The 25874-nt window shown below is 36.2% G+C and overlaps 1 protein-coding gene across 2 annotated transcripts in view; it reads right to left on the reverse strand.

The window, feature by feature from the left end:
* Nkain2 (sodium/potassium transporting ATPase interacting 2) overlaps nt 1–25874 on the reverse strand; it is an 877560-nt gene that overhangs the window by 711667 nt on the left and 140019 nt on the right. The gene's annotated exons all lie outside the window — the stretch shown is intronic.

Consider the following 25874-nt stretch of genomic DNA (forward strand, 5'->3'; position numbering starts at 1 on the left):
TAATTAAACAGATCTGGTTTTCTCATTCACAAGTCTTTGCTTCCCTAAGATAAGACATTCATTTTAGTATTCAAATCTCATTTGGAAGTTAACTCTGCTGCCAATACACCAGAATGCTTTCTACTTTGTAATTCTAACACGGCATTACTCTTGGCCATTAGTGACATGGTATAAACTTCTGGCATTTACAGGGTACTTAACAGTGATACCAGTAAATCAAGATGACGTTTCAGACATACTTGGGTTTTAAACCTCTACCTCACTCACCCTGTGTCCTAGCCATTAGTACTGTATAATTGAAATCTTAATTCTCACTGACTTGGGCAGAATTAAGCCACTTCAGGAAACAAAAATGCTATCTGACATGCATGACCTTTTTTGATTAAAATAACTTGTCACTTTAACAAAATGCCCCTTCCATATCTCATTAGCAGCTTCAGAGACTCCAATCTTAAAAAAAAATGTATTTCAGGAGATGCCTGAACAATTTGCTTTACTCTTGGAGGTGTTATTAGAATAATAAAGTATTTACATTACCAAGAACTTTACCTTCTATAATGAAACATTGAAAATTAGAATCACAAAAGCAAACTTAATGTTATGAAAAGTCTATATGAGGATAAAATTCAAACATATCCTTATTTATTAAGAGCTCCCTGGATATGAAAATGTTCACAAACTAATTAGAACAGTCACTGTCCAATACTTGTATCATAATGTTGACTAACTTTGAATTCTGTAGATATTTGTAGAAGATAATTGGATGGCATTCAAGTCCAGGGAAAGACTGTAAGACACAAACAAGAGCTATTTTCTTTGCTGTTTTCATTGTCTTGCTCTCATTTGCTTTTCAAACTAGAGTTGAGCTCAGGATTGTAGGGAGACACAGAGCACTGAAACCATAGCCTCAAAGCATCTCTTTGAATTAACTGAACTTTCTAGAAAGCATGGGACAAATAGGACCATAACTCAGCCCACAGTACAAAAGAAGAACAACAAAGAAGCTGTACTCTGGGATGTTACTTTTTAGTTAGATTTGTTTATGGTCCTAGCATGTTGTTGCTTTTCTTAAATGAAAATCAAAGAGATGGCTACAGGGCTGATTCTCCAGATGCATGGAAGATATAAGGAAAGTATTTGGGACTTGATACCACTAAGTATCTAAGAGGAATAATGATTTTCAACTTGCTCAGAATAATGATGAAGTTCAAGGGATCTTAAAACGTGTTCTGTAGTGAGAACAGTAAAATGATAGAGTGGGAAAGTCCGTAAGTACTTGTGTGTATGTGTGTGTGTGTGTGTGTGTGTGTGTGTGTGTGTGTGTGTGTATGATTTGCACACATGTACACATTCTATTGGCTCTTGATATGATCTGAATAATTGCTCCTCACCATAATTCATAATTCATATCTTGAAACCAAATTCCCACTATGATAATAAGGAAGAGTGTCTTTAGAAAATACTTAGAGCGGGAGGCAGGCAGGAGGATGAAGTCCTCTTTAAAGGGATTAGTGCCCCTTTCAAGATCTGAGTAAAGATTAGATTTGTCTTCTTCCTCCTTTGAGGACACAATGAAAAGGCTTGAGCTGTGAGGAAACAGAATCTCACTAGCCAGCCAGTGCTGAAACGTTGAGCTTCGACTTCTCAGAGTTCAGAACTATGAAATAAAACTCTCTTGTTAAATATTGTGTTCTTTATGAACTCTCTTGTTAAATATGGTGTTCTTTATGAAAATCCAAACAAATTAAGTTCTGTTTCTCTGGAAATATTAGCACACGTTTAAGTCCATCAGTATCTAATATGACTTTCTATAAAAGGATTTCTTAAATATATGTTATAGTGCTTCAGTAAACTATCCTTATTCAGGAAAAGATCTTATTTTTAGCTGAGGTGCACTTATGAATATTCTTAGCCACCAGAATACACGTGTATTTTTTTCATTTTTAGTTAAAAATAGGAAATTACAAATTGAGTAATGGATTCTCTTAGCCCTTTTATTCCCTTTAAAGGTACATTTTAATAGCTCTCCACAATCCATTTTATTCACAACTCATTACCTTGTGGTAGTGAAATATTTTATTTTATTTTAGCTTTTCAACATTATAGAAAGAATAATTAGCAGTTCTATGGCTTTCTATTACTTGGAATGAGTTGGTGACAAGACAGGTTAATAACTTTATTCTCTCTTTCATTTTTGAAAGTTCCCTCTCTCTTACTCTTAATAACCAAACATACATAAAAATGAGAAAATAAATGGATTCAGGTCCAGAAAATTAATTATTTAATGATGGGTAGCTACAGAGGTCAAACAGGCTCACGTTTCATTATCATAAGCATTACTGAGTGCTTTATCTTCTCTTACCTTCTGCACTACATTCTCTCTATGGGGTAAAACAAAAATGTTAATAAGATATGCAGCCTTCCCCAGGTCCCATTAAGATCTTCTTTTAGAACACCGAGGTAATGTCTGCTGTATGTAAATTACTGGTATACTCAATCTTAGTCCCATAATCTTATCACCTTGTAAACGAACCTTCCGTTTCCACAAAGGTAACATACTATTCTAAGAGCAATGACCAGTGAGTTACCTGCTCAAGTGGGAGACTCTCAAAATAGGAAACTACTACAAGGTTTTGCACTTTGAATTCTTTTCTTCTGTTTTGCTCAGTACCTGATACTTACCCATGAAGAGTCTGTATCCTTCACTGAAGACTTCATGTCTTCTACAGGAGCCACTCAAAGTGAGTTCCTGGGAAAATCATGCTAATTTTATTTCAAGTGTTGCAGTCATTTCTCTCAAGTATAATTAGTTTAAACCAAAGGTTAAAAAAAACAACAACAAAAACATAGCAGGAACCAATAAGCCTGCTGATCTCCTTACTTCAAAGTCTCATTTTAAAAAAAAGAAACAAAACCCCACTTATTTCTTGGCCTTTTCTCATCTTTAAAATAATATATCTTTCTCCTAAAAAGAGTCTAATATCACTCATTTTGGAGGGCATGATGGTGACATCTTAGAAAGCTGCAGAGGATCCAAACCACTTTTGTGTGACTTGTACTGCTTCCAAATGAACTTATCCAAAATTCCCGTTCTTGAGAAAGATGTTCTACTTTGGAGCTAATAACTTTCTCAGTAGAATGAATTGATATTACAGATTCATGTTCATTCTTTACATGAAAGTACTTTGACTCTCATTTTTCTTTCTTCTTAAAATTTTTTCAGGTCTTTAATCACGATTTTAAAAACAAATCACAGGGCTGGGAAGGTGCCTCAGTGGTAGAGCGCTTTCCTTGCATGCCAGAGGCCCTGGGTTCGATTCCTCAGCACCACATAAGCAAAAAGAAAAAAGCCAGAAGTGGCGCTGTGGCTCAAGTGGTAGAGTGCTAGCCTTGAGCTGAAGAGCTGAGGGACAGCACCCAGGCCCAGAGTTCAGACCCCATGACCGGACCCCCCCCCCAAAAAAAAAAATCACAAGGAATATTTTTCTTCCCTTCTAAGAATTGTCCACCTTTTAAAAACAATTCTCAAGTTCTCTTTTTGTTTAGAAGATATATTCCTTCTAAAATGTTTTATTGATATTTTTTTGGGATGATATTGGAGTTTGAACTCAGGCCTTGTACTTTCTGGGCATGTACTTCATCAGTTAGGCTATAATCCCAAGTCCTTTTTGCTTTATTATTTGGGGGCTAGGGTCTCATATGTGTGCCTGGACTTGACTAGATTGTGAACTTCCTGATCTTGTCCACCCCTGTAGGTAAGATGACACACCCCCACTACCATAGTAGCTATTACCTATCTGAGATGAGCTCTCGCTATTGTTCCCCCCCCCCCCAGCTAGCCTCAAAACAAGAACTCTACTTTCTGAGTAACTAGATTTAAAAGTATGAGTAATTGTCCTAAAATAAGTTACTTCTATTTTTTAGAGCATATATCTATTGCCATTGTGAATTCTATTATGTCCCAATTGTTCAGAACTCTTCTGGTCCCACATTTGATAGATAACTAAGTTCATAATTTGGTAGGAATGTAGAGTGGAGTGATACAAACCCAGATGGAGAGATACAAGCCCAGAAATCAACCTGGATGTGAAGTCTGTGAATATTCAACTTAAATCCCACATTGGTAATCTGTCATCTACTGAGGGAGGCCAGGGCCTAGTCAGATACAGGTGAGACGTAGGCAAAATTAGGTTCTACTTGCTCCATTCTGTACTTTTAGCCTTCTTTATCCCTTCTGCTATGCTCCTCATCATTTCCCTTCACAAATTTGCTTCATATTTTGACATTGAAGCCTAACTCTCATTTTTAACCATATTTTATTCAAATTGCTATTTCTAACAACCAATAATAAGCTGTTTGATTTCAAGATTTTGCATAGCTCATCTATCTGCATGGCAACAGTGAAAAATGTAAGTGGTGAAATTAGACCATGTTTCTAACAGGTATGATTTACTTGGAAGGTAGAATCTTCTATACTACAATGCTGAGAAGATGCTGACTAGAACTACTGGATTAGGTTTTAAATGTTAGGTTTACACCGACAGAATTTATTTTGGTATCCAAGTAACACAGAAAAATCTCAAGGCAAATATAAAAGTTACAAAATATACTGCTGTCAAATGTTTATAATATTAAGTCTGGTTTAGTTGGTATTAATTTTATAGACATAGTGCTTAGCATGCATCAGGATAGTCTAACAACAGCATGTGTATTTGATCATCTATGCAGACTTCATGACAACTTTGTATTTACCCATGGCAGAAAAATTCTACAATTCTTTGATTTCTAGAGCTAGAAAATTAACCTGTACCTAGAAACCAGTTCAAACAACACAGGGCTAGATTACAGAGAAAATACTGGTATGGAGGTGTATGTATATAACCCCAGAACTGAAGGATCATTGCAAATTTTGATACCAGCCTGAAAAACAACTACATTGTGAGCTGGAGGCCAACACTGGCTATAATGAAGGACCCTGTCTCAAAATACATGACCGTTTGTGAATGTACTTGTGCATTTTAATATTGATTGGTATTTTCTGCTTAGGAACAAATTTAATGCCATCATGAAAAGGACTCATTCTGAGATAACATCATGTTCTTGGGTCTTACTGAACTCAACATCCAAAGGGTTGTAAAGATTAACTGTATTTTCTTTCTCAATCATACACTATAGCTACATTTCTAACACTTAAATGAGAGGCAGTAGTATCACTAACTCTGATCCACTAGCACCAATGTTTACCATAAATTAGGAATTTCTCATATCGCAATTAGCTTTCTGCTTTATTTGCTACAAACACTCTCCAGTTCGGTGATGACTTAAAATTAAAGACAAACTAAAAATCCATGGTGGTTAAATCTGATAAAAAATATCTTAGTTGTCAAGACAATCTCAAAATAACAATAAATTTAACCCTTTTAAAACTAAATTAAAGCATTTTAAGGACTATATCAACTTTTTAAAAAATCTTTTTACCTGTTTTATTATCTTTAAGAAGTTGTACAAAGAATTTACCATTTGACAAAGCATATTACAAATACAATATATCTTGATCAATATCACCTCTTCAACATTCTCACCCATCCCTCCACTACTCATCTGTCCCCCTCCTCCTCCTCCTCCTTCTCCTCCTCCTCCTCCTCCTCCTCCTCCTCTTCCTCCTCCTCCTCCTCCTCCTCCTCCTCCTCCTCCTCCTCCTCCTCCTCCTCCTCTTCCTCTTCTTCCTCGTCTTCTCTTCTTCTTTTTTTTTTTTCTTTCTTTTTTTTCCTTTTGTGTCCAGGCTTGTAGTGGAATTCAGAGCCTGAGCACTGTTCCTAACTTTTAGTGCTCTACCACTTGAGCCACGGCTCCACAGGAATATATCAACTTTCAACCATATTAATCTTTATAAAGAAGAGCTAAGTTTTCAAATAGAAAGTAGATCTCTAACCTGTCTAGTGCTCCTTAGATTTCTCTCATGCAGTAGGCAGCAGTCAACTGATAAGAAAATACCCCACATCTTCCCTGAGCTCTGGATCTAATGACTGCTTAAATTAGATGTGATTGAGAAACAGGTTTTCCTAAAGGAGATAATTTTAATTGAAATTCTTCCAGGAAGATTAGCCTAGAACATTAAAAGTATAATATGCAAACTACATGATTCCACACAAAGTGACACAAAGAGATTGACAAAAAAGTAAAAACTGTACCCATCTCCAGCAGAAAGATAGCAGTGCTTTAAAATCCTTTTAACACATGTCAAAATGCAAGGACTTCATATTGAAGAGACTAGTTTATATTATAATTTTATATAATACATGTATATTGAAATTTTCTGAACAAATGTTATTTTTAAAGATACTTTACTTTGATTTTTTTGTTTAATTATTATCCTTAAGTAGTCACACAAAGGAGTTGTTATTTAATAATACGGTTTATGAATAAAATGCCCATGTAAACTTTGGAAGCTAAATGCACATTGAATTCTGGAAACTATTTTGCTTTTTTGATAAGTAAGTTGAAGGTCTAAATGTAAAGCTCCTCTGTTAGTTTCAAATATAAACACATTGCTCAGAGCTGGACAGGAATCATGAAGCCATGAGAGGAAAAAATCCACAGAGTTGCTATGTAGATACTGTATGATATTATTGAACTACTACAACAAGCCATTATTTTTGTGTGCATATATAGACACAAGTCTTTCTCTTTAGAGAAATGCCACCTTGTGCCATTAGTTAGATTTCATTTCCAGCAGCTGGATTCACCCATTTCTTCACAATCCTGTTTACTTCCATTCTTTTATTATTAATTTCAAAAGAAATCCCCCATTTTAGCTGTTCTTTCCTTCTGATGAAAGTATTTACTTAGCCAGGCACTGTGGTGATTCTCACATTTGCAATCCTAGCTACTTAGCTACTCCAGAGATTGAGAACTAAAGATGTGTGTTCAAAGCCAGCCCATGCAAACAAATCCAAGTAACTCTTATCTCTAATAACCAACAAAAGGCTAGAACCGGAAGTGTGGGTCAAGTGATATATGCCAGCCTTGAACAAAAAAGCCAAGCAAGGCGTCGGGCCAAGTGTTCAAGTTCCAAGACTAGCACCAAACCCAGGCAAACAAAAGCTTGCTTTATTTCATTTTGTCCTCACTAGACATAAATATTGAAGGTGAGGAGATTCTGAGGATGTTATCAGTTTTCATATAGTAGCATATGAAAACTGTGCTAGACCCACCCTGAAGATAACTGGTAACTGAGCAAGAACCTGAGGACAATTGAATTCTTTTTCCTAAAAAATTGTTTTCTTAAAGTTATTTTAAGTAGTTGTGCAAAGGAGTTGACATTTATGAAAGCAGTTTATGAAGACAATACATATTGATCACTGTTACTCCTGTGAACATTCTCATTCATCCTCCCCTACGCACCCTTAGAAAGAATGAGGGATTAGTTCTAATTTTGCAGGATTTACACTGAATTCTTTTTTTTAATTTTAAATTTTATTTTATTTTATTTGAGAACATACTGTACAAAGGGGTTACAATTACATGGGCAGGATAATGCATACATTTTACACTGAATTCTTGACTGCATATTCCCCTTCTTCTCCTCTTCATTTATCTACCCCCTTGCCTTTCACTCCACCCAACCCCTTTCAATGCCAGCTTCCTGATGTTTATTTTGACTTTGCTTTTCTAAGGAATTATAAAATGTGAATTCTCCCTTCATTGTCATTGTTCATTGAAACATTATTTACCACTCCTAAGATATGGAATCTACCCAGATGCTCCTCAGTAGATGAATGGATCAAGGAAATGTGATCAAGAAAATGTGGTACATACATACATACATATATATATGAATTCTATGCCTCCATCAGAAAGAAAGACCCTGCCCCATTTGTAAGAAAATGGAAAGGCTTGGAAAAAGTTTTCAGGTGAAGCAAGTTAGACCCAAAGAAACACAGGCTGCATGTTTTCCCTCACTTGTAATAACTAGAATGTGCCTATGATATTCTTAGCAGAGGATCACAATGGCTCAATAGCTAGGTGCATGTGACCATATAAAATGAAGCTCATCAAAATGCAAGAAATAGAAATAAGAGGATTTTATAATTTACTATTTGCAGTTATTTCTTTTTTCTTTCTCCCCACCCCTTTGGTTTATAACCTGTTATCACTGTTTTTTTTTTTATTTCTGTACCCTTTGTCTTGTATTTAAGCTTCTCTGATCGTTGAAAGCAAAGGAAATCACAGAAAGACAGTACAAAAGGTGAACCAATGCAATAGTGATACTAGACTATGTTGGTGATGAACTTTACAACTTGAAAGAGAGATGTCAGTGGGGGGTAAAGCAGAACAAATAAAAGGGTGGTAAAACTGTTCAAAAAGAAATGTACTCATATACATACCTATGTAACTGTAACCCCTTAGTACATCACCTTTACAATTAAAAAAAAAGTTTGTGTGTACACATCATGTGTGTATACAGAATAAACACAATTATGTTGCAAAAAGACTTTGTTTCAGAAGATATTGAGAATGCTAAAATTGTTTTGCACTGGAGTTTATACTACAAGTGAAGGCCATCCTCTCTTTATTCAAGTCACATTTATTCAGAGACTATGAAATGGAATACTGAGCTAGGATGGAAACAGGAAACTTAGAAAAAATAGAAATGCAACTCTCTTCAGAAATTCAAAACTCCAGGCATGCCAAAAGGCAGGCCCATGTGAGCAGGATGCTGGACACTTTTAACAGTTGAATATGAAAAGGTACCCAGCTTTAGGAAGGATAAATGCTTAGGTTTCTTGGAACAGTTGTTTAAGTCTTTATTTCACATTTAACATGTAGCAGACATTAAGTGAAATCTTTGTGACTGACAAGGTCATTTCAGATAGAAAGAACAGCATAGGCACAGAAGAATGCCCATGAAGTATAATGTTTAATATGGATGGACCATCAGTGTGACATTGATATGGCCAAAGATTCAGGGTAGGCTAGGAAAAAGGGCACATACTCTACTTAGATGAAATCAAGATGTTTGGTTCAAATTTGAGAAGCAGAAATAAATGAATAAAAGAATCTTGAGCATTAAAAAAATCAAATAAATGGGAATGTTCACAAAAAAAGTTTAGATGATAAAAAAATGTAGTTACTTAATCTCTTAGATCTAAGCAACATGAGTAACTTCTAAAGGACTAACTGCATACTACAGATGTTTTCACAGTTTCAAACACTCCGCTTTTAAACTGTCCTGTTCAATCCCCAAAATGTAATCATCTGGACCGTCATAAGTAATAGTGCCCCTGGCTCTTATTATTGGACATGCACTTTATGGAGGCATTTGAGCCAGCGAAGCCCCCCCAGCAGCTCACCCCTTTCTACTTGTTTTTTATAGTACAAGTGTTCCATTTCCTGTATACACTCCTCAGCTGCTTTTCTATTCCCTCTCCATATGCAGTGATTATAGTGAGAACACATTTGAAAACAAAAGGCTGGGCAAGAATTCCAACAGGTGTAATTAATGTCAAGTGCTCCTGCAAGTGGCTTTGCTTTCCTGCTGCCTTCTCCACCTGCTGCCTTCCTGGCTGCCTTCTTCAGGACTTGTCCATCTGTTTGGAAATGCACATCCAGAATTCATCATTTTACATCCTGAGAGGCACCTGAATGCTCTTCTCTTCTTAAGTGAGCCCTAAGAGTATCACTTTATAGGCACAATTAGATAAGTGTTGAGATGCCCTGGAGAGCAAGTGCATCACTTCCTCACACACTTTCTCTCTCAAGGTGGATTGCTAAGATTCTGAGAGACAAGGCAACAACAAAGTAAAGAATCCACCACTAATCTTCATATGCAATAGAAAGCACAGGGCCCAATACCCTCTTCATAGAAGTGTACGTATGTATATATCAATTTATAAATGTGTCATATTTAATATTACATGATGATCTATTTGCCTTCTTTGCATTTATTTGCTCTACATACACTTAGAGGTGAAAAGCCACAGGAAATATTTTTCCCAGTACCATTTTTTTGTCCCAGTGTACTCCAAACACCAATAAAGACACAAAAAGGTGGTATCACTGAAAGGACAAGGTACCAAAAGAGCATGAGAGCTCAGAGCAAAATGAGAGCACATTTTATGTATTTGAGTGCAGAGATGGTGTTTAGCTTGAACATTAGTCGTTGGCTGCCAGGGAATCTCAGCTAGGTGCCACACAGAAAAACATGGCAGAAGCTAATTACGTTCATAATAATTGAACGTTTTTATACCTTGAAGAGTATGAAAGCGTACTGATGAAAACACTCCAAGTTCCCATAGTATAAAAACACAAGCATACACACACTCATGTATGAAAACGTGTTTTCTAATGGTGGAGTCTGAGCTAATATTAGACAGATATTTGCAAGAAATATGAAGGAGGCACGCAATGTTTCACAAAATAGTGAAAGTGCTGTTTCTTCAAGTTGCATCTTTAGAGTAATACTGGGTTTAGTTTTCTTTGAAGCTTAGGAAAGGGATTATAAGGATAAGCATTCCCCTGTATAACATTCCCCAGACCTCAGGAGAGTTGTTTATTTATTTTTAATTATTCAGGAATCCAAAGGAATTTTACATTTTTTGAAGTTGACTATGTCTGGAATATTTCCATAATGCAATTATAATTATCCTGCTATAGAATGAAAATGCCATGAGAGTTGGACCATGCCTTGAGAAAACTATGCAATGGTTTTTCACTGGAGTAGTCCAGCAGCCAACCGTGTTTTATGTGCTAGGTGACTAATAGATATTTGCTGAGAATAAAATACTTTTTTGTCATTTGTATTAATATCATTATTTTAAAGATGATTATCCTGAGTTTACAGTTAAATTCTTCCCTCAACTATGTATGGAGATTTGAGTACAACAGCAAAAGAACTGTATTGCCTTGCTTACCTGACACCACTAATTGTTCCTATAGCTCTTCCAAAGGAAATCCACCAGTAGATAGTTGTCTTGATTAAAGACCACATTGAACACTGACTTCAATCTATGCTTATATATATATATATATATATATATATATATATGTGGAGTGCAAAGCACAGAAATACAATATTTTACTCACTGATGTATAACTCAGATAATTCCCATCCATAGTGACACTTCTAATTCAAATAAGATAAAAATCATATGGAAAGCTGCTTTGGTAATTAAACAAATAAGGACATTAAATAATTGATGACTTTTTCCCAAATGCTGCCTCAGCTCTTTCTCCAGCTGGGAGAGGGATGTAATTAGAACTGAAGTTGTGGAGGTAACTGACTAAATTCTGAGGTGAGAGAGAAAACCAGCAGCTCTCTGCATGCAAATGAGGTCCTGAAAAAGGGAAAACAGAAGAGTGCTCTGAACTTTCAGGCTCCTCCCAGACAGAGTTCCCTAGATTAGCCTGACAAAAGGGGCAGCCATCAAAGAGAAGATTCTTAAGATTTCTACAGCTGTCCTCAGGTACCAGCCAACCCTAGGACCCAGAATCATTCCAAGTGATATGTAAACTTTTTGTTGTTATTACTACTGTTGATGATACTAGGATTTGAACACAAGCCCTCATTTGCTAAGCAACTGCTCTACCAACTGAATCACTTCATCATTTTCTTTTTGATCTAGTTACCTGCAAAAAGAGTCTCACTTAATGCCCAGGACAGCCTGGACTGGGGTATTCCAATTCGTGTTTCTGTTTTTTGCTGGGATGACAGGCTTGCGCCACTGAACATAGCCATTGTGCTTACCCCATAGTTTGAGACAACAAGTGCATTTGCTACAGCCAGTCATTGATTGAGATGGAGTCTCACGAACTTTTGTTTCCCTGGCTAGCCATCTCTGCTTCCAAGTAGTTAGAATTTCAGGTTTGAACCATTGTGCCCAGCTCTGATATTTAAGCTTTTATGGACCATGACCAGTAGATGTCACCAAACTGTAGCCAAGATTTGCATAGGTTAGCTATAAGGGACAGCTACCTTCACAGTCTTGCCTACATTTATTTGATTAGCCATCCAATGCTGCGTGTTAACAATTTAAGCATTTAAGAATAGCTCAAGCTCCTCTAATTAATATGATGGGGTTTTATTATATACCAATTATCCAATGCAGAACTTAAGAACATATTCACTAAGTGATAACAAAAGAAAGTACTACAAATTTAAAAGAGGAAAAGGTTACATCTGATTGCAGAAAAGAAGAAATGAATCATAGGCAAAGCAACATTTGAAGTCAGCCTCAAAGGCTAACTAGTCTGTTGCAGGAACTGAAGAGGTAATTCCAACTACAGGAAACAGAATGTACCACAGCACAAGTGTTGCTATTAAGAAAAAATATAAAGCTGTAGTCTAGTCTGATTAGATCAAACTAGCATATGAGTAAGGGAATGAAGTACATGGAGATGGAATGAATGACTCCAACTCGCAAACTCTTGAATGTACTCATGAGGACTATGGACATGTTTTTGTCACTTGTAGGAAATAAAAGCAAGTTTAAATCATGAAATAAAGGTGGATAAGAGGATGACTGCATGATTGCAAAACAAATTTCCAGTTCTAATCTTACAGTAGATGTTCAAATTCTCCAAATTCTTTCTTGCCTTTTTTTTTAAGTTGGTCATGGGGCTTGAACTCTGAGCTTAGGTGTTGTCCCTGAGCTCAAGGTGAGTGCTCTACCACTTGAACCACAGCACCACTTCTATATTCTTTCTTAATCTTCTATGTCCTCATAAATTAAAACTCATCAACTACTAGTCAACTAAATTTCTCTATTTCATAATAAAAAAGTTCAAATCACAAGGTTTGATTCTTGAAAACTCTGTTCATATTATGATACTCTTGGTTTCCAAAACTGCATAATTAGGATGCTCAAATGGCTGAGGGTAGATTCTGGTCTCAAATAAAAATAAGAGACAACAACAGTGTAGTAATGTTCCCTTTTGGCCACATTCCCAACAATATCTGTTATTGTTGGTTTTCTTGACAGTGGCCATTCTAACTAACTGTGGGTGAGGTGGAATCTCAATATTGTTTTGATTTACATTTCTTTCGTGGCCAGAGATGTTCAACATTTCTTCCTGTGTCTATCTTTTGTGAAGTATCTCTTTAAATTGTTAGCCCAAGTATTAATTGGGTTGTTGTTTCCTTGAGGATTTCTTTGGGGGAATGGGTTTATTTTTTGAGTTCTAAATATATTTTAGATATAAGGCCCTTCTCTGATGCATAGCTAGTAAAAAGCTTCTCCCATTCTATAGGTGTTCTACTTATCTTGTTAGTTATGTCCTTTGCCAGGAAGAAACTCTTCAGTTTGATTCAATACATTTATCCAATCTTTCTTCAATTTGTTGTGATTCTGCATCTTAGGAAGATTCAACCCATGCCTAAGAGCCCTAGGGTTTCCCCTACCCCTTCTAATAATATTTTCATAGTATTTGGTCTTACATTGAGGTCTTTGATCCATTTGGAACTAACTATGGTGGAATGTAAACTTGTTCAACCACTCTGGAAAGCAGTATGGAGCTTCTTCAAATGACTAATCATAACGCTTCCCTGTGATGCAGCAATTCCACTCCTGGGCATTTATTTAATAGACCATAAACAAGGCTACACTAAAACTACCAGCACAACCATGCTCATTGCAGCATTGTTTACCATAGCCAAGATATGGAACCAACCCAGATGCCCCTCAGTGGACAAATGGATCAAGAAAATGTGGTATATATACACAATGGAATTCTATGTTTTCATCAGAAAGAATGTTCTTGCCCCTTTCATAAGGAATGGAAAGACAGAAAAAAATACATTAAGTGAAATAAGGCAAACTCGAAGAAGCATAGTTTGCCTGGTTTTCTTCACTTGTGATAACTAGAAAGTGTTTATAAATCTACAAGTATTTGCATGGTAAAAGAAAAATATTATACTTGGACATGAAAAATTATACAGGACTCTAAACATTCACACAGTGAGACCAAAGGAGGATCATCTCAGGAGATGATTATAAGGGCTCAATAGCTATGTGCATATGATCAAAAAAAATTGAAATGAACTCCGAGAAATGGAAGTGAGAGGGTTTTATATTTTGCTTTTAGTTTTTGTTTGTTTTCTCCTTTGTTATTGTTTATGATTTCTGTATTTTTTGTCTTGTATGTAAGTTCATCAATTTTGGTGAGGGTAAGGAGGAAGACAAAAATGGTAGGACAAAGTACGAACAAATGCAGCAGAGATAATAACTAGATACTATGATACTATGTTGAAAATGAGCTATACAATTGTTGAGGAGGTACCTTATAAATATGTTAGAAGCAATAGCAAGAAAGAAAAAACCACTTGTGTCCTTATCTTAGGGTTCATTTCGCTTAACATTCTTATCTGACCTTTCTTGCTTGTCTCAGATATATACTAGTTATTGTAATTAGGTAGAGCGTGGGACCTATGTTTCTTTGGGCTTGGCTTACTTCACTTAATATAATTTTTTCCAAGTCTTTCCATTTCCTAACAAATGGAGGCATAGCATTCCATTCTGTATATATACCACATTTTCTTGATCCATTCATCTACTTAGGGGCAAATGGTGAATAATGCTGCAATATACCACGTGATTTTTTTTTTGTTGCTTTGTATGTCTATCCCCCACGGTATAACCCGTTTTCACTGTATTTGATGTTGGTATAATTTGGGGAGGGGAAGGGAAAAAACAAATTGTTTGAACAAGGATACAGGTTGACCCATTGCAACAATGAGATGTACAAGATACTATTTCAAAAAACTTTACAATTTAGGTGGCGGGCGGGGGGTGGGTGTGTTGTGTGGCGGGGGGAATGTAGTTGTGGAGATGGAAGGGAAGGGATGGTAGGGGAAAAACAAGGAGGAGACAATAATGCTTGATAAGAAATGTACCTTGCTCATGTAACTGTAACCCCTCCTCTGTACAGTATTCTCACAATAAAAAACTTATTACAAAAAAAAAAAACAGAAAAAATTGTTGAGGAGGGGAGTCAGGAAGGAAAAACTGGGAGAAAACAAAGGAAAAGGTGACACGGTTCAAAAAGAAATGTCCTCATTACCTGATTTACAGAACTGTAACCCCTCTGTATATCACCATTACAATAACAATTAAATAAATAAGAGATAGACAAGGATAGAAACAAATGAGGACAGAGACAGAGAAATGGGAGACATGAGGAAGAAACAGAGCTAAAGAAGAGAAAGGAGGAAGAAGACTGAAGAGCAAAAACAGTGAAAGAAACAATAAAGAATCATATAGGTTATGAAGACATTATGAACATATAAAACCCACAGACAAACAGCACAGACTTATAGAAGAAAACAGAGATCCAATAAAATAAACAATAAAATCCAAGAAAATGGTTACCTTTGGGCAATGAGTTCAAGCAATGGCAAAAACTGAAATCTAGTAATAGGTACAAGGTAAGAAAATGAACAGAAAGAATAAAACAAAAGCCCAAGTAATGGGACCAGGAAATATATTTGCTCAGATCTGTTAGGTAAGAAATGAATTCAGGGCTCATTTAGTTTGCAATGTGGGCTGGCCTGGTTCCAAGGGCAGAAGTGGATCTGAACTTCCAGATGGGGCAAGGAGAACTAGAGAGAAACTGGATGAATGTGGATGCAGGGAAATGGCTGGGCAACACTCCAAATCCATTTGACATTTTTCTCTTAAGAATTACTTTTTAAACCTTTAATAATTTCTGGAACTCTTACTTATGCCCTTTCTATATCCCATGTCCTTTATGTAATGAAATGAGGAAATTGAGATATGATATAGTGATGAGAGGAAACGTATGTCTGTGTAGCAGAGATCACTTTTAAGCAAAGATTTTATACTTCAGAGCAGGAAGACTAGAACTTACATTAAAGCCATCAGAGGCCATTCACACAGCCTTATGAAGCAATATAACATTACTGACCCAGGCAATTGATACTAATTGAATCTATAGAAACCAAAAGATGTCAAGGAAAGGCAACAGCTACAAAAATCCAGGGATGAAGGTATAGCAGTAAAAGAGTAAGGAATTGCTAACGTATTTACTAAATTGCTAACTTATTTACTAACCTTACCAAATTGTTACAAACTACCAGAACAAAGAAGATAAAAGTTGAAGGCAGAGATGGCATTGAAATAAAAGAAAACTAAATGGATGTACGTAATTTCTGCTTCATATCACTGCACATTCCTGAAAATCACATTATAAAACAGCTTGCATTTTCCCCTAGGAATAATTTTGTAATTGGATGTTGTGCTCCTGAACAAGAGTTCGTTTTTAAAATAAATCACAGATATGATCAACAAAATGCTATAAAGGCAAAGACAGAACAATGTTAGAACACTGTAATAATTTAAAATACAATCATTAGATTCCTAGCCCTATAAAATGGGCATAAATGAACAGTACATGTTGATTATACAGAAGGCCCAAATACACCATAAATTGTGTACAACACCCAACATTGCAATTTTGCTGCCTCATAAATCCAACCTATCTTAAAATAAATATTGTAGCTATAATAAAAGTGATTTAAATATTTAATCAGCAATACCATATACTCTTTTAGAATTCAGATAGATTATTCTGGAAAGATAATATTTAAACTTGAAAACCCGACTTGCTAAATGTCTCCTTAAAAATTTGCTTTTTAAAAATATTTCTTCCTATCTTTGTCATATATGTATTCAATGTAATGGTTGTTATGGTTGGGATCTAACCATTTTGTTTGTACTAGTCAATCTATGTCCTGTTATGGTTTGGATATGAAGAATTTCTTGAAGGTTCATTGTTATATAGGGTTGGTCTGCAATGCACTGTTCAAATCCCAAGTTTGGAGAAGCTATTGAATTCACAAGGGCTCAGACCTAACCAACTTGTTAACTTTTTGATGGATTTATACTTGAATGGACTGTCTTTGGGGAAGCAGAGAAACCTTAGAAGGTAAAAGGAGATAGGGAGAAGTAGGTCACTGAGGGTGTGTTTTTGAAGGGTCTGTCCTGTGCCTGGCCCTCTCTTCTTTTTGTCTCTCTGTTTCCTGCCCTGAGGAGAGCAGATTTCTTCTGCTATGCCCTTCAGTATGACACCCTTTCCTTGCCATAGGCCTAGAATGAGTGGAGCCAAATGACCACAGACTGAAACCTCTGGAACTGACAGCCACATAAATCCTTCTTTTCTTAAAGCTATAAATAATACATCTATAACAACACTATAATCCTGCTACAATTATTTTCCTTATTTTAGAAGTGAGAGAAGTAAGGACATTGCCAAAGGTCTACAATCTGGAAAGGAATAGGACAAGGGCATGTTCTAGAATCTGAACTGCTGTACTGAGTAACCTCTCCGGACAATTCTTTTTCCTCTCAAAACTTCCCTGTAACATAGGGAAGCATTCCAATGACATCTGAACTGTGTTCAAAGGTAAGCTCGGTTATTTCAAAAAGCTACTTCAACTTTTCTTGTGAGGCTTTGAAGGCAAGATTTTTTTTTACCTTTGCGTCTCTACTTCACCTCTTCCCCTTCTATTTCCTCTCTCCAAACATTAAAAGCTACTTGGAAGATAACAGTGAGTCACAGAAAGGCAGCCTAACGAATGTCTTTTAGCAAGCTGCTGCATAGACTGAATAGTCCTCAACCATGCTGGGGATCATTCTACCTAAAATGCCCCCATGAGCTTCAGTCAGGTCATTAACATGCCTCTCCTTATTCCCTAGAGAAGTAAAGGCCACCTACCACTGCAAGAGAAGAAAATAGCAGTGGGCTGATGAATGTGAGGAAAAGAGAAATTCCATTAGTTACCAGCTGGCAATGAAGAGGAGAATGCCAGGGAGAGCTGGTAAAAGCACAAACTCTGACAGAGAATTTGTAAGTCTAAGAGAGAAAACAAACTGAAACATGAGTAGGGTTATGAAGAATAGTTTTTGTAAAAAAAAAAAACTATTATCAATTTGTAAACAGATCTGTTAGGAGAGATAAGAAGAGGAAATACTTGCTGATGTTAACATGACGGTCAAGTGTGCCCTTGTCAATTCATTAATACATCTATCCAAACTTTTTCTTTAGATGTTGATTCTACTCCCCAATGAGGACACCTGGGCTCATATGCAATACATCATTACACCCCAATACATGTTTTTACTTAAAGAACTTTTCATTAGCATTTCAAGAGTTAATTCTGTGTGTGTATGAGAGAGACATACATATGAAGACAGAAACACGGAGACAGAGTCAGAGAGAGAGGAGAAAAAATTTAAAGGAATGGGAAAACATATGATAGTATAAAATAGGATAGTATCTGATAAGGATGGGGGAAAGAATGATTTTAGAAAGAGAGGTTTTAACCTCAGATACTAGAAATGTGGCCTCCACTATTAGCCAAAAGAAAAAATAGATTCTATCCTTCCACAAATGCTAAGTGGCAGTGGCCATTCTGAGTTCAAGGCATCATTGGACCAATATAACCTCAGGCACAAAAATAAATGATTATCCCAAGGCACTTAATATGATGAATTTTCTGGCACTCAGATGTAGCCCAAGTGCTCACATCATAAGAACTCTATTAGGATGTTGTATTTGCATATGTGTTCAGACATAAAGTGTTGAGAAAGGGGAGTGGATTAGAACAGAAACTGCATTAGACTGAAAAATACCAATAATAGCCTGCTGGTGACTGTGCCTTGATTGTTCACATTTCTTCTAAAGTGTTTTTCTAGTCCATGAGCATGTGAGCTTTAAACAAGTTTGATTATAGCCACAAAAGTATTTAATGAGTTGGGAATAATAGTAGTGTATGTCAAGCAAGACTTTATGCAGTTTTAAGACTTATTTGCTGTTGTTGTCGTTGTAAATGGTACACAGGAGAGAACTCAGTGCATTTATGGATACTACAATGTTGTTTTGTTCTTTCCTGCTTTGTCCTCTTTATTAGAATGTCATTCTCAGACTTACAGTTGCTAGTGTGCATTTGTGATCACTGAAAATGACAGATACCATTGAAGGCTACAGAGTTTCTCAAAGGGAGGAACACACACATACATCTCCTGCAAATGACCATGAAAGCAATACTTTAATACTATTGCAGTGATTACATATATCTCATAGGACCAAGGGTGGAGACACTTCATGGCTTGAATGAAAATGGCTTTCTTGCTCATGGCTGGCATTCTATTACTGAAGCCAAATTTTTATCTGTCAGATTACCATCCTCTGAGACTAGTTATAATACAACCATGAGCCACTGGCCTTTGGAAAGACTGGATAGGTAAAACAAGGCAGGTAAAAATTCTGCCATCCAAGTATTAATGTATACAGAATCCCCTAGCCACCACTGATCAGACTGGTCAGTTGTCAAGATTCTCATTCATTAAGGAAGAGAGTCTAAAGAATGTTCATATTCAAAGATGGTCTGTCATCTAGCACAGAGTCCCTTATTATATATGAAATTTTACCTAGCGGAGCTGAAAGCTGACTAGTAAGAACTTATGAAATTATGGTTAGAAACCAATATCAGCTAACATACACTTCTATTTGACCAAGATGTTTTATAAAACTGGGCTGCAAATATTTTCACAAAGAGGAGTTAGACATTTTTTGAATATTTATGTATTCGTTTAAAAAATGTTGTAGTCTAACATCTTCGCAAATCACATGACAATGGTTCGCTGGGACTCACAATGCCAGCTCCTTTCAAAAGGTATATCCCATCCATCCCTCAATTCTCACAAATCCAGGTGCTAAGTTGCATCTGTGTTTATAATAATAAAATAAAGGGTGAAAGACAATAGGAGAGATTATCTTTGGAAGAAATATTCCTCATTTTCCTAGCCACTGTAGTGACTTGATATCCTACTTACATAATGAGTGAGATAGGACATATTTTCATAGTTGAATTAATATATTTTGTCTCATATATGATGCTAACAGATCTTAAGAAACACAAACCTAATTTGAGGCACAGAAAAAACTTCTTCCTTTTGAAAGGAATATGAACCTACCCCTTTAGCAATTTTAATGAATGGATCAAGAAAATGTGGTACATATATTCAATGTATAGCTTTTTGTTGTTGTTGGTGGTGGTGGTGGAGGTAGTGGCCATTGGGCCTGAACTCTGGGCCTGGGAACTGTCCCTCAGCTCTTCAGCTCAAGGCTAGACCTCAACCACTTGAGCCATAGCACCACTTCTGGTTTTTCTGCTTATGTGGTGCTGAGGAATTAAATCCAGGCCTCATGCATGCAAGGCAAGCACTCTACCACTGAGCCACCTTTCCAGCCCCTATACAATGTGTCTCTATGCTTCTATCAGAAAGAATGACACCACCCCATTTGTTAGGAAATGGAAAGACTTGGAGAAAATTATATCAGGTGAAGTAAGCCAGACCCAAAAAAACATAGGTCCCATGGTTTCCCTTATTTGCAATAACTAGTGTACATCTAGGATAATCTAACCAGATAAGCAGAAAAGGTCAAAAGCTACCCACATATAAGATGATGCTAAGCAAAATGAACCCCAAGATAGGGACACAAGAGGTTTTATCTTTGTTGCTGATGTTTTTAACGTACTATGTGATTTTTTTGGTTTCTTTTGCATTTTCTTCCCCCCATAGAATAACCCCTGTTGTCACTGTATTTGATTCTGGTGTCCTGCCTCCTGTATGTACATTTTTCTAATTTGGGGAGGGGAAGGGAAATAACAAAATGCTGAAACAAGGATATAGGTTGTCCCATTGTAACAATGAGACATATAAGACACTGTGTTGAAAATGAACTTTACAACTTTGGTGTGGGGATGGAGGAGATGGGGAAGTGAGGAGGGAAGGGATAATAGGGGAAAAACAAAGGAGAGGTTAACAATGCCTGATAGGAAATGTACTAATTACCTTGTAACAGCAACCTCCTTGTACAGTATTTTTATAATAAAAATATTAAAAAAGAAACTAAGGAAATATCATATTCAAAAATATGTAAAAATTATTTTTATAAAAATTACTTCCCAAAGTAAGCACTGAACTGTGAGTAGAGAGGCTGTGAGTATTAAGTCTGTTTCTCCTTATTCTTCTTCCCGAGTCACTTGAAGGGCTCCTGGAGATGACCGTAGAATAGAAAGCCATAGGTCCTCTGGCTCAATGTCTTCTGATTCCAAGGCATGCTCTAGGGCAGACAGGTCCACAGCATTGAACGAGACAGTGATGGACAGTGAATAGTGTTGGTATTCACTAGGCCACAGAAGACTCAGTATCTAGTATCTTCAATGCATTCAATTGTGCCAAGAGGACAATATCATTCTCTAATTTTTCTGCTAGTCGGTATTTGATAAAAGCCTGGTTTCGGTTCTATACTCATGGACTTTCTATAGGTAGTACCTCTTACAAACCCATTTGTTCCTCGATTATCCCCTCCTGGAAACATCCAGATAAGCTGACTATACCTTTCACCAACTCATTAGTAAGAACTTTATACTAGGGATGATCTCAAAGAAAATGCTTCAATAATGTAAATTGTGTGTTTTGAAGAAAAATAGCCTATGATGCCAAAAAAACTACTATCCATTTGGAATTTATTTAACTCATTTATAACACATTCTTTTTCAAGGCTTATGAAAAGTAGCCATTATTCAATGAATATTTATTGATTCACTGATTATTGTAATTCATCCTACGCCACTGATTTCAAGAAGCTTATATGCATCACCATAGAAAGAAGGAACTAAATGGTCTCAGCCTGAGGTAACTGCGTGCTAATGTCTCAATGTATCCATTCCTCCATAACTCATATACGGAAGTTTTATTAATAGTTTTGGTATTAAGAGGTAGAGCCTTTGAGAGGAGGTGAGTATGGATTGCGGGTAGAGCTCTTAAGATCAGAGCCAAAGCCCTCATTTATAAGGAGATCTACAGGAGCTAGTTTGCTCATCATATATGGATGAATCCAAATTTCAGGCATATGCTAACGTTGCTCCATAGGAGACTAGTGGCTAGAGAGAGAGCAATGACTCTATGGACTTAGAAGAGAACATTTAGATGCTGATACCTGGGGTGTCTCATCTCGTAAGAGTTACCTCAAGGGCTGAGGATAAGCAAAGGGACAGTATATAGTTTTAGATTTGGAACAAGACCACACTAAAGCTACCAGCACAACTATGTTTATTGCAGCATTATTTACCATAGCTAAGATATGGAACCAACCCAGATGCCCCTCAGTAGATGAATGGATCAAGAAAATGTGGTATATATACACAATGGAATTCTATGCCTCCATCAGAAAGAATGACATTGCCCCATTTGTTAAGAAATGGAAAAACTTGGAAAAAATTATATTAAGTGAAGTAAGCCAGGCCCAAAGAAACATAGGTCCCATGGCTTCCCTTATTTGTAATATCTAGTATATGTATGAGTCAAGCAGAAAAGGTCAGATAATGTGATGTCAGGAAAATGAACCCTTAGATGTGTATTTTAATGTTTTTTTTCTTTCATGCATGTGTTTCTAACGCATTTATAAGATTATCTCTTTGTTGCTTTGTATGTCCCTCCCCCACAGTATAACCCCTGCTTTCACTACATTTGATGTCAGTATAACTAGTGGAGGAGATGGGGAAAAAACAGTTCTATAAGGATACAGGTGGACCTGTTGCAACAATGAGAAGCACAAGTTGTCATGTCCAAAACGAGCTTTACAACGTCGGTGCGGTGGGGGGGGGGAGGGGTGGAAGGAATAGGATTGGGATGGGGGGGAGGGGGGAGGCTGGGAAGGGATGTGAAGGGTAAACAAAGGAGGAGGCTGCAATGCTTGATAAGAAATGTACGCATTATCCTGCCCATGTAATTGTAACTCCTCTGTACAGTATGTTCACAAATAAAATAAAATTACATTAAAAATAAAAATAAATAAATAAATAAATAAATAGATTTGGTACACCACCTGTTTTGATTTCTGATGATTCAGAAATTATTTTCTCTGTATAAAATCTCTCCTTCAACTTCCAATGTCACAGATTGAGCAGAACTCAGTCAAAAGAGTACCTGAACAGAGTGTCAGAGTTTTAAAAGGCTGACACCTTCAAACCTCCCCTCTTTTTGTCCTTTCAGGACTAGAGTTCATTTAATTTATTTGTATTTTTATTTTATTGTCAAGGTGAGAGAGGCTACCGTTACATAACTAAGGTAGTGAAGTTGAACTTGTTACTTTCCTCCCTCATTTTTTCACTCTTTCCTTCTCCCTCACTCTCCCCACAAGTTGTACAGATCATTTCCAACATAGTGTCTTGTGAGTATTCCTGTAGAACCAGAGTTTGAATGGACAACGTGTATGCTTAAGGGAAGATACACTTCTGCCATTTTCATGATCCAATGTAATTTGCAATGCTACTTTAAAATTTTCCTTCCATAAAACATACTTAATCTACTAAAGAGTACTATATACACAGTTAATTTTTTAAATGATTTACTTAAATTAAAAAGTAATAACCCCCCACTAAAACTCAATATACAAAAGAAATTAAAATGTTAAGGTATTTAATCTACTTTTCTGCTTGTTATTGTAAGAAATAGTGTTGGTTTGGTGGTATCCTCTTTAAACAGTGGTATAATAAAGATAACAATCCTGTAAGACTTAATTTTAATGTCAAAAGATAATTCCTATTGTGTAAGGCAATTCCATACTACACACAACTGATATTAGAGTTAAAGAACCTTGAAAATAATTAGATATATAATCACTTCTTAATACAATTTAAGATGTTTCAACATTAATTTGTTTGATCTAGGTGTATTAAGTATAACAGTAATTGGAAGTATCTTATTTATTGAAAAGCATAGATGCATAGAACTTGATTACACTGGTGCATCCACTGTGCTTTTATTGAATTTTGATGATATAATATAATTGTGCTAGATGCTTATAAAACAAAACTTTATGCACAAACATCCACCTTGTTAATGTTAATATATGCTAAAAAATGAATGATAGGAGAATATAAAAGGCTCTGACAGTGACAGAAGAGAGGAAGGTGAATGAAGAGAGTGAATGAGGGTGAATATGGTCTAAGTATTTTATTTGCCTATATGAAAATTGAGCAATGAAATCAGTTGAACTTGTACTAAGTGAGAAGAAGAGATTATTGAAGAATAATAGAGATGGTGAGGTTGATAGGGTACAGTATGATTTCATGTATGATAGGGTAGAGCATAAGCATATATAGAAATGTCACAATGAAACTTCCTTAGACAATCAACATATGCTAATAAAAATCTTTTTAAAATGTTGTTTCTGTAATAAATAATTGGAAAGAATGAAATGCTGCATGCAAAGTGAAATAAATATTTAAGTTTTAAGCAAATGAACATGAAAGAGGAAAGAACAGATTGAGCATATGTGAAGAGAGTCTAGTCTAAAAATAAAATATTTTTTTAAAAAAATAATACTTAGAATCAGGCTGTGACATGACCATTAGTCACAAAGAATAAAGTGTTCTCATTAATTTCTATAACTAGTTCTACATTTATACAGAAAAACTAAAGTTCTGGCTTTTCTTTTGCTCAGTGTTTTATTATCTCATTGAGAGTCAGGTGCTTATTTATCTGTCCTACAACTATGTCACTTCTCCTACTGTAAATAAAATGTTTCCTGTAAAAATCTGGATGAATAAATACTGGCGTGCCTGATAAACTTTACATATCTATCATTTTTTCTCTCCATCTCTAATTTGTTTAAATATACTTTCTATCCTTAGCTGCTCCCTTCACCCATTTTGTATGTTATTTTTTCCCCTTTCCTTCAGTACACTCCCACTCCCCCATCACTAGGATCAAGTTTTTCCCAAAACACCATTTTCCTTCCTCTGTTTCTAGATTCCATATTGTAAAAGTTCTTTTATTTTTTTATTGTAAAAATACCGTACAGAGGGGTTACAATTACATGGGCAAGATAATGAGTACATTTCTTATCAAGCATTGTAGCCTCCTCCTTTGTCTCCCCTTCCCATCCATTCCCATCTCCCCTCTCCCATCAAGGTTGTAAAGTTCGTTTTTCGACATAACGATTTGTACATCTCATTGTAGCAATGAGTCTGCCTGTATCCCTATTTAAACTGTTTGTTTTTTTCCCTTCCCCTCCACAAATTATACCAACATCAAAAACAGTGAAAACAGGGGTTATACCATGGGGGAGGGACATACAAAGCAACAAAGAAATCATCTTATAAATATGTTAGAAACAATTGCATGAAAGCAAAAACATTTCAACACTTATCTTGGGGTTCATTTCACCTAACATCAACTGACCTTTTCTGCTTGTCTCAGACATATACTTTGTTATTGCAAATAAGGGAAACCATGGGACCTATGTTTCTTTGGGCCTGGATTACTTCACTTATTATATTTTTTTCCAAGTCTTTTCATTTCCTAACAAATGGGGCAATGTCATTCTTTCTGATGGAGGCATAGAATTCCATTGTGTATATATACCACATTTTCTTGATCCATTCATCTACTGAGGGGCATCTGGGTTGATCCCATATCTTAGCTATGGTAAATAATGCTGCAATAAACATAGTTGTGCTGGAAGCTTTAGTATGGTCTTGTTTCTGATCATTTGGGTAAATGCCCAGAAGTGGGATTGCTGGGTTATAGGGGAGCTCTATGTGGAGCCTTTTGAGGAACCTCCATACTGATTTCCAAAGTGGTTGAACAAGTTTACACTCCCATCAACAATGCAGTAAGGTTCCCTTCTGTCTACATCCTCTCCAGCATCTGTTGTAATTAGAGTTCTTGATTATAGCCATTCTAACTGGGGTGAGGTGGTATCTCAATGTTGTTTAAATTTGCAGAAATGAACATACAGACCTTTAGCCACCTAATCTTCAATGAGGGAGCTAAAAAAATAGA

This window comes from Dipodomys merriami, unplaced genomic scaffold (assembly GCF_024711535.1).
Source record: "Dipodomys merriami isolate MVZ:Mamm:240054 unplaced genomic scaffold, mDipMer1.0.p SCAF_8, whole genome shotgun sequence".
NCBI lineage: Eukaryota > Metazoa > Chordata > Mammalia > Rodentia > Heteromyidae > Dipodomys > Dipodomys merriami.